The following is a 20,822-nucleotide window of genomic DNA, read 5'->3' on the forward strand; positions in this document are numbered from 1 at the left end:
TTAATCTAATTAAGCATGCATCTTTATAAACTACTCTACACATACATTCATCATATGCACATATATATATAAAGTGCAATAATTATACGTGGTTGATTATGGCTTTATCCTATGTGATCTTCATCAAGCTAATGACAAAGATATAGGTCAATCTAAGGTGAAAAATAAATACAAGCTAACTATCACATGTCTTCTTTCTTGTATTACTTCCTTGGATGGCCTCCATGTGGGATTACCCTTGATCTTCAAATCTTCGTCTTCATGTACATTACAAGAATGAAATACAAAAACTAATCTAATGAACTTACAAGAAGAACTCGAGTTACATTCGAGATTTAAAAATTACAAGATTAAACGACATGCAAGCCGTATTTAAAAAACCAAAATCATTAACCTAAGGTCATAATCCATAACCATTCACCATGCTCAATTAACACATAAGAACCTGTTAAAGCACATAATCTGATCTTAACATATTATACCCATCATAATCTAATCATAAAAACCAAATATTAAAAAAAATCAGAAAATTCAAAATTAAATCTGATAAATTAAATTGCAGATTATAGGGCCTAAACGACGTCAAACGCCTTACAGATCAATCGATGATAGCTTTATCTATCAGTTACGTTCAGACGCCTGATTCCATATGAAATAGCGTATTTGTTCGCCAAAATCGGACACCAGACACAAATTTCAGCAAATCTACTGCATCCGATTCAGAATCGTATCAAATACGATTCTTATAATAAGAACAAACACAAAACATGTATATATCAGTATATATAAAGATTATATAATCGTCATATGATTATACAACTCTCATGAATATCATATATTCAAAACATATATATACATACGTATATATAAACATAACAACATGTAAAACATACAAAATCGCATATATAACAGTCATGGAATATTGTATACATGTTATCATCATAAAACCAGTAAACACATAAATGAATTAAACACTTTTTGTAAGTAGCTCCGATGCCATTGAATGGTTTCGAGCACATAAACACAACAGAAACAGTAATTAAAATTATGAAAAATCAGAATTTTCGAAACCCACCGCAGGATCCATGCGAAAAATAGATATTTAATTCATAAATCAGATTTTTTACCTTAAAAAGCTTTACAAATTGGTTGACTAATGGAGATCCAAAGCTTGTTCAATCACCACGCATCCCGCTCTCGCGATCTACGCTCTATCGGTATCCACATGAATGCTTGAACGCAAGGATTGAATGTGTACTAGCACAAACTCATTTTTTCTTGCTATGTCCGTCTTCTCCCTTGGTGTCTAGTGAATTTAGCCACAAGAGATATTATATAGAGAGTAGAAAAAGAATTATAACTCTTAACTAATTAAGAGTTATTATTAATTCGAAATTCCTATTTGTATAATAATTAGTCACACTTAATTATTTAACAAATGAATTTCATAATTAATATTAGTAAATTCGAATATCAATATTTATCTAATTAATTAAGTCATACTTAATTAATATTTTAAATAATTTGAATTACTTTAATATAATTTAAATCCAATTTATATTAAATAATCCTTCAAGCATTCTTAGTGTGTGACCCTATAGGTTATAATTACGTTGGCAATGAATTTTAAATCTAATTTAAAATCGTAAACAATTAACAGCATCTAGTAATACATCATTGCTATCTTAGTAATAATAATTGAATCGGTGATCGATTAAACCTTTCGTGAGTAATGTACATTGTAACATAATCCCTTTAACCAAATATTATAGATTAAACTAGAGGCATGTAATATGTCATCCTCATCATAGTTTAATCCAAGTTTCCTTGATCAATGAGTAGACTATCATATCAAATCAAAATTTGAGCGTGGCCACACATGTCATAGTCTAGCTCACACAAGAGGCCAATAATATCACTCTTAAAATAGGAGGGTTAAATCCCATCTAGATCATTCATATCTCTCATACAATTCATAGTATACCCAATGTCCACTTTTATCATTACCCGGTCAAGGACAACTTTTAATGGAATCAATATATATTACATATGCCTGTGTTTTTAACTTTAGTATCATCATACCTATGATCAATGAGATGTGATCATCAGTCAACAAACACACCAGTCTTAATGCATTATTATTGTCCCTTAATAATAATACTCGACTAGGGACCTTTAGAAATATTGATACTATTCTCATAATCTCATTTCTAAGTCACGTACTTAGAGATATAGAATTGCATATCATATTCCAAGGACATTTATTAATCTAACATTTATATCACAGTAAATTAAGAATTAATAAGTTGTAAAGGGAATAATCTATAGAACATAAACAATCATAATGTCTTAAACTAAAACATCATAGTGTTGTCTCTAGGACACAAACACTAACATAATGTTCATACAACTTCATAATTTCACCAACAATCTCCCTTTATTTGATTGTTAAACCTAAGAAACAAATTAATATAGAGGATAACTCAACTAACAACTAGAAAAAGTAAAGTACCGGGACTTGTAAATAATGTTACTAGTTTTCTAGATCAAATTCTGCATTCCCAGATTTCTTGAGTAACTGAAATGAAAGATGCTTGTTTCTCTAGCACTAAACTGATCTTCAAGTAGTCTCATCTTCATTTCATTGGTTCTGAAAATCTCTGCTAGATAACTCTTCTATGTCTTGAAGTAATCATTGGCATCTTTTGTTGTACTACCATATTTCCATGTCTGAAAAGCATATATCTCTCGTGTTTCTCCCCTATGAGATATGACTCCTCTCCCTAAGGAAAACAACTTATCCCCTTATGAACAATAATAATGAACCAATACCATTTCTTCTAATCACTAGGAAATCACCCTAGTTTACCACTTCTCCCGTTCAATAGGATATCTGTAATATAGAATAATGGTGTGGTGTACATGTGCTTTACCTTTACTTTTTCCTGCCACATCTCCCCCTTAGTTGAGGAATCCTCCAATATTTCTTAAGTTACACTTCTTCTCCTTGAAATAAGAAAAGAAGGTATTATATTGTCTGAATGAATTCTTATATATCACTTGGTTAGAAAAGAAGTTGCAAGTTGCTGTCTGATCAACCATGCCCCTTAAATACTGCAATAATGGCTTCACCGTTGATCATCCTGTTAACCAAACTTCTCGACATCCTTATACCTTTCAACTGTTAGATCACAATTGTTTGGCCCCAACTATTTGATTCCAATATGTAAATGTTAGGTCCCTAAGTGTTAGGTCCCAATCATAAACAGATTTGATTCCCTGAAGTATAGAGTTGGATCCCTAAGAATCATCTTCCGAAAGATCGAATATTACGAACCATGTTTAGTGAAAGGGAATGGGATTTGATGTTTCTCTTTCTTCCTCACTGTGAGTGTGTGAATCTGTTTTATGTACCTCACAAGTGTTTCACTCTTATCTTCACTCGTGTTTACACTCATTCTCATAAGTGTATCACTCCTCTTATAGCTCCAGAATCTAGTTGTACCTGCGAGAAAATCATCTTAGCCATCTTCAAGGAGGTCACATGTGGTGCAATGGGATTTTGCAAATCTCCATCCTTGTTAGACTCGTCAGATAAATCTGAGTCATAATCTACAAGTTGCTAATTTCCCATTGAGGGTTCCAGATTTGAACTCTTGGAAGGTAAACAATGATTTAAAAATTTTAGCATAAAGGTCAAAGTTTCCTTCTAATATCTGTGAAGATATTTCCTTGTGACTCATCAGGTAATATCTGAATTATTATCATCAAGTTGCCGATTGGTGCCTATTTCAGATCGACTATCCACAGATGCATCCAGGGGTTTAAGCCCGGGGAGGTAGACACTGACTACTGATATATGGCTATTGGATCAGTATCTTCTCCTAACACCTGTAAATGAAACTAGTCTATTAAATAACCTTGAACAATCGAATCTACCCTTAAAATGGTCGAAACTATTGTAACCTCACCTTATGCATCAAGAATTGTTTGTGTTCGAGGTGGTGTCACTACTTCGAATATCTTGGCCGATTGGATAATTTCAATAGATGCACCCTATTGAGAGGACGAATCTAGTAACTGTTTATGTGCCTTTTCAGCCACGACATCTTTTTGAGAAGATTTATGAGGGCTAGAAGTTGCCTCAGTTTTAATACTACTTGACTTTGTATGAGGCAGAGCTGCCGGGTTGACCTCAGAACCTTCCTTATATGGTGCACTAAGGCACTTTATCCTTCACATTCATTCATACTTCATTTTAAGGGTAAGAGAGTGTTGGTTAGTTTTATTTTTGTGTCTTTCTTTACATTCTGGGATAGAAGTTGTGGGTTTTCAAACTCATGACTACCAAATCGAAGAAGGCCATTGGGGGCTGAACCTGCATTATCAAACATATAACACACTATAGATAGAATGCACATGAATCTTTGACTGAAAATTATACATCTAATCTTCTGAGAGAACTGATGTACAATAGTGATTTTAAAATGATTTTCATGAAATAAGCAATCACCACTGTAGAAAGAAGTTTGATTTTTCTCTTAAAACTGTTTGAGTGCACAAGTCTTTTTTATGCATAAAAATGATCATGTATTTTGATATGAAAAGGACACAGACTCGTGACCTAGCAGTATTAAGAAGAGAAATAAAGATTTTGTCTTTTACTATGAATGATTTTTTGGTAAAGCATTGATCACTTAGGGTAAAGTCGTAGCGATTCTCATTCATGTCAAAAGCTCAATAATCTATCTTTATAAAATTATTATCAACAACATTATTTATTGATAAACAATCTTAATAAGAATAATTATGCTGCTAATTTTTAAATTATAGTGAATATTTCAGATGTAGCAACACATATAAATTCACTAGAACTTAAAATCTCATAATTATTTACAACAAAATATTAACAATATATCATTGACTGATACTTGTCAAGTACTTTAGATATCAATAATTATGTTGCACCTTAATTTAATATAACTTAAAGTAAGAAACTGATGTGATATGGAATTGTCTAACATCATAATTTAAATGTATTAAAATAAGATATCATTGAATTAAACACTAATTATCTATCAGATACACATTAGCATTCAATTTTATAACGCCCTTATTTAAGGGGGTTAGGAATCTGGGTCGTCACGCCATCCTTCAATCATGTATAACATGTATTGATTCAATAATCCAACAGACCATAATCTCTCTCCTACACACACAAGTTATAGCCTTAGAAATGATGTACAAAATATAATTTTCTTTTATTAAAACTCAAATGTAATATACAGCATCTCAATAAATTATTCTTAACCTCTACATGAGGTCACAATAATTACTACTAACATCTTATACCTATCTGAATACTCTAGTCCACTGAGACAAAGCTGCAAGGGATTCTCCCCACAATTGTAAGTGACTATGTCATACTGGCATACTGGTAATCTGTTATGTTGAGACATTTAAAAAAACGTAAGAGTGAGCAATAATGCTCAACCATAACAATCAACAGTATGAAAAGGCTGTTAAAGAATTTATATTAATCCGTATAACGATATGTATTTAATCAAAAGTAGTTTTCTGGGTGATATACACCTCTTTTCGAAACAATATTTCTGATTGACTTATTTCGTCTGCAAATACCTTAATGGTAAACCTAGCACCTAGGCTTGGGTTACTGTATTGCATCTCAATTCCAATTGGAAGAATAAGACATTCACCAGAGCCCTACTATACGATGATCAGTCGTATAGAAGAATGTTGTTATTATTCTCTACACATAGAAGGACGACTTTCTTATACCTGGTTGTCACCCCATATTCGGGCTTTATATGCTTCCCCAACTCCCGGGTATATTTTGCATAATTCGTATGTCCTTCAATACACATTGTACCTTCTCATGCGGAAATTAAATTAGTAGTCTCCCCAGTAAGTACTAGATCTCTACCCCTCCTTTGTCCTTTAAGAATCCTACAATATCCAAATAACTCAAACTCCTCGAGTTCCCCAAGCGTTTTGCTTGTGGATATGCACAATTCATTTTATATGTGTATACATGTACTTCCGAGAATATTTGGAGGAAGTACTAAGATAATTTTTGTTGACCGTTGTCCACAGATAAATAAATGAGGGGGAGTTTATTTTGACACTATAGTCAAAATATTTAAAGTGCGTCGAGATAATATTTTTCGACGACTCGAAGGTATTAGAATGATTTTTTGAAATTCAGAAAATATCTCAAAATAGGCTTTTATGATTTTTTAATCATAATAAATCACTTAATAAATAATTAATAATTAATTAATAATTACTAAATAATTAACCTCGAATGATTCTATTTTAAAGGAATATTTGAAATAATATTCCTCAACTAATTTATATTTAAGAAATTAAATTAATCTATATTAATTACTAAATAATTAAATTTAAAATAAAATAATCATCTAGAGAATACTTCTCCTGTTAAATGAATATCTGAAATAATATTTATTGTTCAAGTAATTAAATATAGTTGAGAGAATACGCTCTTTGGAAATCATTTTAAATAAATTCAAGGTATTTTATACTTCGCAAGGGGACATCGAGTCCCTTGGAACAAAACAGTTACAGACTTTAATTGTCCAAAATATCTCTAGGATGATTCCCAGGTTTTTAATTAATACAAGCTAACCGATTCTTGGTATATAATATATACGTCAGGCTACTCGCTAGCGTTAACATTTCTCAAATATAAACATCTCTGGAATATTTCCGGGTTTTTATAATACTTACACCGACCGACTCTCGGCCTAAATATATCATTTCAAATCCGGTTTTTTATTATACCAAAATCATCATATCTTATGATTCAATATATAAAAACTTATAAAATATCATAAAACGTTCAGCATGCATATATTTCAGTATTTAAAAGCAATCACAACATAACAGTTCTTAAAAGGTAGGGTTTGAAAACTTGCCTGGAGTCCAAGATACGATCCGACTTCCACTCATTCCTAGTTTTCTTATCAACAAATATCATAAACATAATCAGTATTCCTAATCCCATCAACAACTTATTTTACTAATAAGTGTAATACTTTACAATTTTTGATATTCGACCTACTCGAAATAACTATCAATCCTTGGTCGTAATGGACGGACAAAGTGGTCTTCTAGAGTTGACTTTACTGAATGTTACCATTATGCGACTCGTAGTATAACATTTTTAATAAATTAAAAAAATAATATTTTAATATGAAACCACCTCGAGACGTTTCTTGAGTTTTTTTAATATTTATCATAAATGTTTCACTTTGAAAATATGAATTTAAATAGGTGAAGAATATTTTAAAAGTCCGGTCAACTACAAAATTTTACTCTTCATAACGCTTTCATTAAAACGTTGATTTTTTTCAAACCGTTAACTCAATCGACACATCATTTTTGCGTGCACGATCTAGAAAATATTTAGAACAAATGAATCAAAAATAATTTTCTAGGCGAAAGGTTAAAAATCCCGAAGCAGCAGTTTATAGGCAGTGGCTAGCTGCGGTCATTTTTGGTATTCTCTCCTTGCGCGACCTTCGCTCCGATATTTTTATAAAATCGAAACATTAACATATTTAGCTTAAATTTTAAAGAGGGACGCCTCACTGTATAATTAAGATACTGGCCAAATTTCATAATTTTAAACAATGTTTAAGGGCCTCAAATATACCCTCAAAATCAGCACTAGGTAGCAGTTTGGTTTTCTCGACTATGTTCACTAAAATGAACTTATCTCCTAATCCGTAAATCTTATTGATACGATATTTATATGGTGTCAAACTAAAAACAATTATATTTACAGTCACATCCATTAGTTTTCAAAAATATATGTTTTATAATCCATAATTATGCTTCGAAACAGTCCTAAAGGCACACGAACATTATAACGGCTATACGCGTAACAATTTTTGGTTTAACTACGTTAAATCCATTTAACAACAAATCAATCATTAATTACATCGTAATTATTGCAAGGTAAGTTTATATAATCTATGAAAAAATGAGCAACACCAACCCATAACAATTAACCATCAAGATTTAACAATCCAAACTTCATTCTTCAAGAATCATGTCACATATTAACATGTCTTGTAACTATGCTTAAAATTTAAAGAAATACAAAGGGTAGATGCTGTTTATGTTAGTGTTTGTGCCCTAGAGACAACACTATTATGTTTATATTATGAAACATTTGGATTATTAATTCTGATTATATTGATTATTCTTTAGTAATTTATTATATCTTTATTTTCTGCGATAAGATGTTAGATTAATAAATATCCTTGGAATATGATATGTAATTTTATATCTCTAAGTACGTGACTTAGAAATGAGATTATGAGAATAGTATCGATATTCCTAAAGATCCCTAGTCAAGTATTATTATTAAAGAACAATAATAATGCATTAAGACTAGTGTGAATGTTGACTGATGATCACATCTCATTGATCATTGGTATAGTGATACTAAAGTCAAAACACAGGCACATGTATTATATACATGGTGCTGGAAGACCCAATGTGAGATTCTACATGTCTATTGTGTCATAAGTAATTCTCACAGTGATAATGATGTGTTGGTCCTTAGACTTAAAATCATTATATTTCTATATGAGAATTAATATACTTTGGTTGCATTAAAAGTTACCTTTGACTGGGTGATGATAAAAGTGTATATTGGGTATATTATGAATCATATGAGAAATATGAATGATCTAGAAAGGATTTAACCCTCCTATTTTAGGAGTGATATTATTGGCCTCTTGTTTGAGTTAGACTATGAAATGCATGGTCATGCTCAAATGTTGATTTGATGTTATAGTCTACTCATGGATCAAGGAAACCTGGATTAAATTATGAAGAGGATGACACATAACATGCCTCGAGTTTAATCTACAATATATGGTTAAAAGGATTATAGTACATTATACATTATACACAAAAGGTTTAATCGATCACCAATTTAATTATTATTACTTGGGTAACAATGATGTATTACTAGATGCCGCTCATTGTTTATGATTTTAAATTAGATTTAAAATTATTGCCAACGTAATAATAACCTAAATGGTCGCACAAAGAATGATTGGAGGATTTTTTAATTTAAATTCAGATTTAAATTAAATGTAAGTAATTCGAATTATTTATTATTAATTAAGTGTGACTTAATTAATTAAATAAATAGGAAATTCGAATTTAATATTAAATTCGAAATTAAGTTATTGGATGATTAAGTGACACTTAATAATACAATAATTAGAATTTCGAATTTAATAATAATAATAACTCTAAAATTAAGTTTAGGGTTGGAGGCCCAATAGCTCTTGCCTATATAATATCTTTTTGTAATAGAATTAGGGTTACACGTTTTATTTGATAAAACATAAACCCTAGAACTTGAAGAGAGATAGAGAGAGCAAGAAGGCGGCCTCAAGAACGTGCTAGTACACACCCATCCTCCGGGCAATCATTCGTGTGAATACCTTCATGGCTTAGATCGTTCCAGCGACGGGGTACGTGGTGATCATTCAAGACCTCCATCTTTCCATTAACGTAAAGCTTCTTAAGGTAAACATACTGAACTACGAATTAAAATATTATTTTTCGCATGGATCCTGCGGAGGGTTTCGATTTTTTAAGAATTAAATTTACGTTTTCGTTGCGTTTATGTGCTAAAAACCCTACAATGGCATCAGAGCTACTTGCGAAAAGTTTTTAATTCGTTTATGTGTTTAACCGTTTTCGATATATGAGCATGTACGTGATTCGCCATGATTTGATGTTGATATAATATGCTTGTATATGTATGGTTTTGAATATATGATATTCATGTGAGTTGTATAATCATAAGATGATTATGTAATCTGTATATATACTGATATATACATGATTTATGTTTGTTCTAATTATGAGAATCATATTAGATATGGATTCTGAATTGGTTGCTGCAGATTTGCTGAAATCTGGGTCTGGTGTCCGATTTACGCAAATGAATACCCTATTCGATAGGTAAACGAGCGTCTGAACAAAAATGATAGCATAAGCTATCTACGACTCGTCTGTAAGGCGTTTGACGTAGTTTACTGCCCGTAAACAGTGATTCTTGTTTTTCTGATTTGATTCTGATTTTTCTAATTTTTGTCATATTTTTTTTATTAGATCATGGATAATATGATATGTTAAGATCAGATTATATATTTTAACATGCTTTTATGTGTTGTATGAGCATGGTGGATGGTTATGGCCTTTCGACCTTAGTGTAATGGTTTTGGTTTTGGTTTTAAATACGACTTGCATGTCGTCAATCTTTGTAATCATAAATCTCGAATGTAACTCAAGTTATTCTTGTAAGTTCATTAGATTAGTTTTACTTTCAATCATGTAATGTAATTGAAGACTCAAGAAGGCTATCCAATGGAGGTGATTCAAAGAAGAAGACGAGACATACAAGAAGTCTAAACAAAGAAGAAGACTTATGTAATAAGTAGTTGTATTTATTTCCATCACCACATTAGATTGACCTTGATCTTTATCATGAGCTTGATAGAGATCACATAGGATGGGGTCATAACCAAACACACTTACTTTATTGCACTTTATGTCACACCCCCAACTTAAATAGCAAAGTAAGTGTAACTATTACACCATTTAAAAAAATAAATAAACATAACCAAATCCAAGATCTTACAGTTTAGGGTTTGGAATAGCCCAACACTACCATCTATTACAACTGATTTTAAATATCGAGTCCTCACATAAAACTACTATCTCTTATTTTACCTGAGCTCGAACATAAGCATCAGCATCACAGGTCTTACGGGCGGTCTGCTTGAATCTGACCATAGCTGCTAGCTGTAATATCAGGGTAAAGCAAGGAGTGAGCCAAATGCTCAACAAGTGCTAATCAATATTATACAAAACATAAGTCGAGATATACATTAAAGAATGTCAATGAGAGGACATAACCAATGATATCGAGAGATAAAACTTTTGGGAGGTGGCATCATTTTGTTTGTATCAAAACAACTTCAAAATCATACTTTTAATCAAAATCATTTTATGACGCTACGGATTACAGCCGGTGATCAGCCGCGAAGTAATCCAGAACCTCGCTGGGTTCTACAACATTAATGGGAATCCCTAGGCAACTTTTAAGCCTAATATAAGTGTGGAAAGGACTCGCGTCTCAGTCCAGATCCACTATTCAAGATAACGTTTATCCCCCTTTGGGACTGAAAACCCACGTTTTATTTATTTCAAAAACTGATGCCGAAATATAATAAAATCTCTTTTAACAGAAACATTTTATCAAGGAATTATAGATCTACTCGAAATACGGGAAATATGGTACTAAATTTCAGGGCCATGATCCACAAAATTATACTCTATTAGGGTAACTAAATGGTTTTCATATAGCAAAGTTTGGACAGGGAAATTTAGCGAGGCTATTGGATATTATGAAGGGTAATGCCAAACTGGGCTTAAAGCAATGGTTTCTCATCAAGGTTCAAGTGCTGGATCATCAAAAAGGTAAGCTTCATGAATACTAAGGGTGTTAAGGTATGAAGAAATGATCTTTAGCTCAGGATTTATCAGAATTGTCAAGCTTTAAGATAAGAAAGAGGGGTAATCAATGAGGAATCACTTTGATAATATCTGGCTTTCAGGGTTCAAGGTAAGGTTCTATAGGGGTTCAAGTATCAGGATGAGATATCAATACTTAGGAATCATTAGCATGTTAATCAAGAGAATCAACCAAGAGTTGTAACTACCCTTTCTTTTATCATGGCATTCAAATTACTTTAATATACTATTATGATAAGACTTTTAAACTACTTGCAATACGTACTCGAGGGTTCATGGAATTTCAAGGATAAACACAAGATACGCTTGACTTAAATATATATATATATATATATATATATATATATATATATATATATATATATATCAAAATGACTCAGGATAGTTGCATCGATATAAATGAACTATTTACAGTGAATACGAAAGACAGGTTGAATCACTTGCCTTGAGAAAGGCTGGTCTGGTCTGACTGGTAGGAGCAACTGGAAGCTTCACTCAACCTTTATGGCAAGTTTTCCCTTGTCTCGAGATCCTACATAAATAATAATAATCCTCATTATAATATATTCTCACCAACTTAACCTATTTACAACCCGAATTTAAATAAGGATGGCACTTAGGCCTATATGCACTTAATTTATATTCACCTTTAAATTATAATTGCACACACATAGCCACATAATCACATATCATATATTAATACCAAATAACACCATATACACCATAATGCAACACTTGGCTTGGATGATCTCGACTCACAACTTAAGTCACTTGGTCGCTAAACTAGACAAAGTCTTCAAATTTTGGCTTCCTAACTCGATGTGCCTTTACTAAACTATCCAAGACCTATTGACCCTCACTTGGGCCTTTTTCTCTACTGACCTTATACTATCTTACAACTATGGTGGTCAACCTAAATCTCACTCCTAAGTGTTCTAAAACTATGTGATAAGTGAAAGTGCTCACTGGTGCAAATTTCAGAATGATATCTATGGTTTCTTGAGTGTATTAGATACTCTTAAACTACAAGTTTTACTTCAAAACTTTTACACAAGACCCTCCTGACCTAAGGGCATCTCCCAAATTTAATGTGGCTCAAGGGCCTGGCTTGAGCCTTCTTGGGCCTAAGCTCAAAGTCCATGTTCCCCTGTTTTTCTGGGCAGAAAACGCCCTGACTTGAATTAACTTGTGACACATGGTTCTAACTCATATCCTATGATCTATGGTTGGAAAAACTTCTCTGACACTCCCTCTAACTAAGGCCTAACAGGGCCTAATGAGGGCATCCCCATGACATGGTCAAATCTCCCTATTTCTAAGGTGCAACAAAACTGTCCCCTGCTGGACAGATTTTTTTATTCTACTTGTGCACCTAACCAAATGACATGCAAACCTCCAACCAACACCTAAAACCTTTTATATACTCCCAATACTAACTTCTGGTGGCTTAGGCCTCAAAGTGCACATCAATGACATGGTCAAAACTCACTCTAAACCTCAGGGTACTAAACTGAGTTTCTGCAGAAACTAAGATTCTTCTTTCTCCAAGGTTTTTACTTGACAAACTCAACCACCAACAACCCAATACCCAAACCAAGACTTAAACATGGTGATCTACTGAATTAACTCCCTTATACTCAAAATAATTATGGTGGAGATCATCCTTACCTAAGGTGCAATCATGGCAAAACAAAAGAAACCATATTTCACAACTCATAAATCATCAAGTTTTTGAAACAACAAGTTATGCATTTTTATAAAAGATATACACGAATTATTACCATGCGTCAAGGAGCATTATTCAATATTAACACCTTATTCCTACTGAAATTAAAGCTTACTATCAAAATCTTTCCTAATGATCAAAATCTTCCAACATTTCAAGAGAAATTCACATGCATGCCTAGCATAAGCTATACCTAGATGATCACTTAGCATGCAAAGAGTTTTATCAAATTTTCACTACAAGTTTCATGACATTATCACATAAACATACAAAAATTGAACCACGCAATAAGAATGATCTCTAGGACCGTTCATTCGGCTCCCTTAAGGTCATGGCCGAATGAAATGGAAGGGAATGGCCATTTAACATCAAGAGTTTCTTTCTCAAGACTTGGCACTTCTCCATTCCTTGTAGTCCTCTTAAAACAACCTTAAATCCACAAAAATCAAGGTTGTACTTTGAGTTTCAACTAAAACCTTAACATGCAACTTTAAAACTTAAACTTTTTACTCAAAACTCCTTGGAATATATGTGATCATGGTATGGGAAGTAACATTTACTTGTGTAGAAGGTGGAAACTTGGTGGAGGAATGAAGAAAATGGGGAGGGGGTTGGTTTCGGCTGAAAAACCGAGAGAATGAGGGGGAGGGCCGAGAGTGAGGGAGTGAGGAGGGTGGGAGGAGAAAGTGTGATGGTGAGTGGAGTGGATGATCATATCAATTGCTTGCTTTATGGTTTTTGATTTGGAAAATATGAGTGGGAATGAGAATTGACAAGACTATCTCTCCACTTATACTTTGACCGGCTGCTCCACAAATGACAGGTCTGCCTGAATTTCTACTGGTTCATATTCTATCACATGGCTAGCGTCAGGATTGTACTTCTTAAGCAACGACACATGGAACACATTATGCACATGCTGATACTGAGGTGGTAAGGCCAACTCGTAGGCCACCTTCCCCACTTGACTTTAAATTTCAAAAGGACCTATATATCTAGGTGCTAACTTCCCTTTCTTGCCAAATCTAGACAACCCTTTTCTAGGTGACACCTTCAACAAAACAGCTTCGCTAATTTGGAATCGAACATCCTTACGCGCTGGATCCGCATACTTCCTCTGTCTATCTTGAGCAGCAAGCAACCTTTTCTGAATTAACTTGACTGTGTCATGCAACTGTTGTACCAATTCCAAGCCGATAATTCTTTCTTCTCCTACTTCATCCCAACTTGTTAGTGATCTACATTTTCTCCCAACGGCAAGTGGTCGTCCCAACTTCCTGCAAAATCGATTGCACAACTGCGCAACATGTCTTCGATGGTTTGAATTGTCCTTTCGCTCTGACCATCAGTCTGCGGGTGGTATGCCGTGCTCATATTCAACTTCGTGCCAAGACATTCTTGAAATTGCTTCCAGAATCTCGAGTTAAATCGGGGATCTCTGTCTGAAACTATTGATATGGGTACTCCATGCCTTAGTACAATTTTGCGCACATACAGATGAACCAATTTGTCCAATGACGACTTCTCGTTAATTCGAAGGAAATGCGCTGACTTCGTAAGACGATCAACTATAACCCATATAGCGTCATGTCCAGATTTCGTTCGCAGTAGTCCCACTATAAAATCCATAGCAATATTTTCCCATTTATATTCTGGAATCTTTAGGGGCTGAATTAATCCGCTTGGTCGTTGATGTTCTGCCTTCACCTTCTGACAAGTATAACACTTCGCAACCCATTCCGCTACGTCTCGCTTCATATTTGGCCACCAAAAGTTTTTCTTTAAGTCCCGATACATCTTGGTACTCCCAGGGTGGATTGAAAATTTCAAATTGTGGGCTTCGTGTAGGATCTCATTCTTTAATTCAGGTACATGAGGAATCCAAATTCTGGAGGAAAACCTTAGTATCCCTTGCTCATCCCTTTGAGTATTAATCTCCTCTCCAGATAACTGATTCTTCTCTTCCTCCATTACTTCTTCTTGACACTTCTTTATCTTTTCCACTAGTGTTGGCTGAAAGGTCATTGCACGACAAACTTCCTCAACTTTTCCGCAATCACAAAGTTCCAGTTCAAATCTCTTGATTTCTTCAGATAATTCCTTTGATGTTGTCATCATATTCAGTCTCTCCTTCCTACTTAGAGCATCGGCCACAACATTCACCTTTCCAGGATGGTAATTTATCGAGCAATCATAGTCCTTGATCAATTCCAGCCATCTCCTCTGCCTCATATTGAGCTCCTATTGAGTGAAAATGTACTTTAAACTCTTATGATCTGTATAGATTTCACACTTTTCTCCGCAGAGGTAATGTCTCCAAATCTTAAGTGCGAACACTATGGCGGCTAGTTCCAAGTCATGCGTCGGGTACTTCAACTCATGCGGTTTCAACTGTCTTGACGCATACGCAATCACCTTATTATGTTGCATTAACACACAACCCAATCCCTTATGTGAAGCGTCGCTGAATATCACAAAGTTTCCTTGGTCATTTGGAAGCAGTAACACCGGAGCTGTTACCAATCTCTGCTTCAACTCTTGAAAGCTATCCTCACATTCTGCACTCCATTCAAACTTTTGATTCTTTCTGGTTAACTTGGTCAATGGCGTGGCGATTTTCGAAAAATCCTTGACGAACCTTCTGTAGTATCCTGTCAATCCTACAAAATTTTGCACTTCCGTAGGAGTCTTTGGCCTCTCCCAACTCATAACTACCTCAATCTTTGCTGGATCCACTTTAACTCCTTCATTTCCAATGACATGCCCCAAAAATTGAACTTCCTTTAACCAAAACTCACATTTGGTAAACTTGGCATACAACTTCTCTTGCCGAAGTATCTCCAATCCTATTCAGAGGTGCTATTTATGCTCTTCTTCCGACTTAGAATAAATAAGGATGTCATCAATGAATACCACGATAAACTTGTCCAAATACTTCTTAAATACTCGATTCATCAGATCCATAAATGCGGCCAGGGTGTTGGTCAACCCAAATGGCATTACTGGGAATTCATAATGCCCATATCTGGTCCTAAATGCTGTCTTGGGAATATCTTCTTCTTTGATCTTTGATTGATGGTATCCTGATCTCAAGTCGATCTTTGAAAAGCATTTTGCTCCCTTCAGCTGATCAAAAAGGTCATCTATTCTTGGTAGCGGGTAGCGGTTCTTGATCGTCACCTTATTCAACTCCCGATAATCTATGCATAGCCGCATACTCCCATCTTTCTTCTTGACAAACAGAACAGGTGCTCCCCATGGCGACGTACTTGGCCGTATCACTCTTTTATCTAACAATTCTTGTAGCTGGCTCGCCAACTCTTTCATTTCTGCTGGTGCCATCCTATATGGGGCCTTTGAAACTGGTTCCGTGCCTGGAGCAAGGTTGATCTCGAACTCGATTTGTCGATCTGGTGGTAAGCCTGGTAGTTCGTCTGGAAACACGTCGGGAAACTCGTTAACTACGGGGATATATTCTATGCTGGGACTGCCTTTTTCTGAATCCACTACATACGCTAGGAATGACTCACAACCTTTTCTAAGTAGCTTCTTAGCCTGAACGATTGTAAGAAATAGCTGTTCTTGCCTCTGCCCCTTAAATACTACCTTTTCTCCACTCTTTGTCTTTAAATACACTTTCTTGGTCTTACAATTAATCTGAGCGTTATTCTCTCCTAACCAATCCATACCTAGAATTATATCAAACTCCCCCTACTTGAAGAGTATCAAGTCGGCTGAAAACTTATATCCTGAAATATCGATCTCACACTTCGGACAGAATTGATTCACAGGAATCTTCTCTTGGTTTGCAATTACCACATTTACTACCTCACTCATAATCATTTTATCACATTGAAGCTTATCAACAAAAGATTCTGATATGAAAGATCTTGTTGCTCCCGAATCAATCAATACTTTAGCTTTGACATTATTGAGTAAAAGTGTACCTGCTATCACCTCAGAATTCTGAACAACATCCTTCATCTTCAGATCAAATGTCCTTGTTGTTGCTTACGGGGTTGGTGTAGGTGGTGGAGGTAATGCCAATACCTCAGCTGGCACGCTCGCACTGGTACTTGCCACGTTAATTAGAGCTTTGACTAGTCCGATTGCCTTACACTCCCTAGCAATGTGTCTAGTCTTCCCACACTTGTAGCACGCAACTCCTGGCTTCGGCATCTTGCACTCATTCGCCAAATGTCCCTTCCGATTGCACCTATAGCATGTCATGCTCAACTTATTACACACTCCAGGGTGTCTTCTTCCACAGTGCTTGCATTCTGGTCTCTGGAACCTGTTTTCTCCAACTTGGCCTTGGCTTGCCTGGTTGTTCCCCTTTGATTCTTGCCTTTTGCCCAAATTTCCCTTCTTTTGAAAATTTTCGCCCTTATGGAATCCGATCCTCTTTACATTCCGATCTTGTGAACTTCCGGCTTCAGACTTTTCTCCATAAAATGGAACCTTCCTCTTCTTGTTATCCCTTTCCTTTCTTGACTGCGTCCCATTATTCTCAATCAGAGCAGCTTTCTGTACTACTCCCGCATAGGTTTCAAGCTCAAACATAGCCACTCTATCTCTGATCCAAGGCTCCAATCCTTGCTAAAATTTCTTCGCTTTTTCCTCCTCGGTGCTGGTATATTTTGTTACAAACTTTGACAACTCAGTGAACTTCTTCTCATATTCCAATACAGTCATGTTCCCTTGCTTCAACTCAAGAAATTTAAGCTCCATCTAATTCTGCATGTACTTAGGGTAATACTTGTCCAAAAATAACTTCTTAAATCTCTCCCAAGAAACTTGTTGAGTTGTTTCCATAGCTTTTACTGATTCCCACCAATAGATGACTTCACCCTTCAAGAAGTAAGTAGCATACGGCGTCTTCTGATCGTCTTCTAACTGTACCAACTCAAAAGCCCTTTCCATTTCCTTAATCCATGTGTTAGCTATTACTGGATCAGTGGTATCATGGAATGCAGGTGGATTCACATTCTGAAAAGCATTGAAAGTGACAACTTGTCTAGGTGGTATGGGTGGTTCAGGTGGTTGGTGTGGTTCACGGTTATCTTGGTTTTCAATTCGTTGTTGAAGAGTTAGTTGTTGTTGAGCTATAGCATTGGTTTGTTGTTGCAAAGTTTCCAGTAATCGAAGAATATTTGGGTCTGTGGTGGATGTGGTTGTAGGGTTTGTAATAACCCCAAAATTTTGAACTTTTTGTAACCCTTATGAATAGTGTTTTTGCTGCTATTGCTGAATAAGAAAACTGTTCATGCCACACTATGTAGGGTTTCTTTTATGGATATTCTGAGATTTTATTAGTACTCTATATGGTATATAAATGTATGTAAAGATCGTCAGAATCCAATTCCGAACACTTTGATTTTTCCCGGAAATCCACTAGATACGGAAAGAATTGAGTATAAGGTAACAGGATAAAAAGGATTATAAGAGAGGATCATAAAAGGAATATAATGTATTGAGAAAGGTTAAGGAAACCCAAGTAATAAGATCCCGGGTATGATCCCTCAAACGAGAAACGAGAACGAAAGTTAAGCGAACCGTATAACAGATCAGCGGTCATTAGGCAAACAATTAGGGAGTTAATCAAGGAGGTTAGGGATGATGAGGTCATCGAACCAATAAGAAGAGGGCAAGTAAGGGATGATGATATCATAAGCATGACATAAGCATGACATAAGGGGAAGGAGATGTGGTTGAATTAAAACCACACAAAGTTCAAGGTTAGAAAGGTAATTTAACCAAAACAAATCAAAAGAAAATCAACCAACCAAAAAAAACAAAGCAAACACAAAATTCATTTCATTTCTCCCACATTGCTCTCGGCTTTTTCCCATTTCAAAGAGAAGAATTTTCAAAATTCAAGTTCCAAGCTTCCTAAATTGGTAAGATAATTCCCTAGTACTCCTTATGCATAGTTATGGCTATCCTATGAGTTTAAACCTCCAAATCATTCACAATCTTCTCCAAGAAATCAATGAAGAAGATAATAAATAGTGATTTCAAGATTTTTAACTTGATTTTTCTTGTTTTTCCTTTAGGATCCAAGCATCCCTAAGACATCTCAAGGCTTCTTAAGGCTTCTTAGCTACTCACATCACTTCAAGGAAGGTATATCATCTCCAAACCCTAGCTTTACTTTGTATATTAGGATGATTTTGGTTGTTATGGTAATAGAGTAGCTTAATGTTTGTTGGTTTAGAGTTTGGGTTGGAATGGTGGTGAATTGAATGTTGAAATCTTATGGTTTGGTTAAAGGACTTAAGTATAGTTTAAATTCAAGTTTAAGAATAAGTATAATTGTTAATATTGAGTTGAATGGGGCTGTTATTATGTATTGTGGATGGATGTTGGTTGTATGAATGAATTGGGATTGATTGGTGATTGAATTGGAATGGTATAAAATTGGGAAATCGCGTAAACATAGCCGTCGTAATGTCCGATTTACTTTAGACTGCTTTTGTTCATAACATTAGGACCCGAGAACTCCCTGCTAGGTTTTGAACATTGCCATTTTTAGATAGTTCATGTTACGAGATTCGTTTTGATATGTGATTCGTTTGATTCTGATGTACGGTTTAGGAGAAACGACCGTTTTAAGTAACAACATTTCGCGAACGAACCATTACCCCTCGCCTTACTTTGAAACATATGTTGATGACCTAAAAGGGCTAATTGGAGTATGAAACATTTATGTAGAGTGTGTTAGGCAGTTGGTAAGACACTCGCGAAAGAATCGCCTTAAAACTCGTAATGGTTAAATTATTAAAAATGGTGGAGCCGAGGGTACTCGAGTGACTTAAGAGAATCAGTAAGCGCAAAGCGAGCGTTAGAGTCTAATTTGGTTAAAGTATAGATTTACAAGTGACTTTGATTTAATTCCAACTCACATGTTGTTTATAGGTTACCAGACTCGTCCCGAGCCATTTGTAACCCCCAGTCGCTCAGGCAAGTTTTCTACCCGTATAACTGTTGTTGTGATTTATATGTATATATGCATGATCTTGCGATAAATGCATATTTGTTATTAGCAAATTCTTGCGATATATTGTAGCATGTGATATGGTATATATGCATGCCTATTTCATATTCTTGATTTATATATCTGTTGGTTCAATGCTTATAGTTGTATAATACATATGCTAGAGATGAGCGGTATTTGAGTTTACCCTTAGTATGGGGGATCAAAAGGTGAACATATTTCTAAACCGGGAGTCGATGTTCCCGAGTATATTATATATATATATGAATAGTTTTCAAAACTATTAATCAAATAAGGTTTATTCGATAACTTTATATTATTTAATGAATATTATTTGAATATTCATTCGAGGACTTATGACTCTGTTATTATATTTAATGATTATTAATTGGATATTCATTTGAGGATGTATGACTCACTTTATTTTATTTAATGAATATTATTTATAATATTCATTCGAGGTATTATGACTCCGCTTATTATTTAATA

The sequence above is a fragment of the Apium graveolens genome, chromosome 4, assembly GCF_009905375.1.
Source record: "Apium graveolens cultivar Ventura chromosome 4, ASM990537v1, whole genome shotgun sequence".
Classification (NCBI taxonomy): Eukaryota; Viridiplantae; Streptophyta; class Magnoliopsida; order Apiales; family Apiaceae; genus Apium; species Apium graveolens.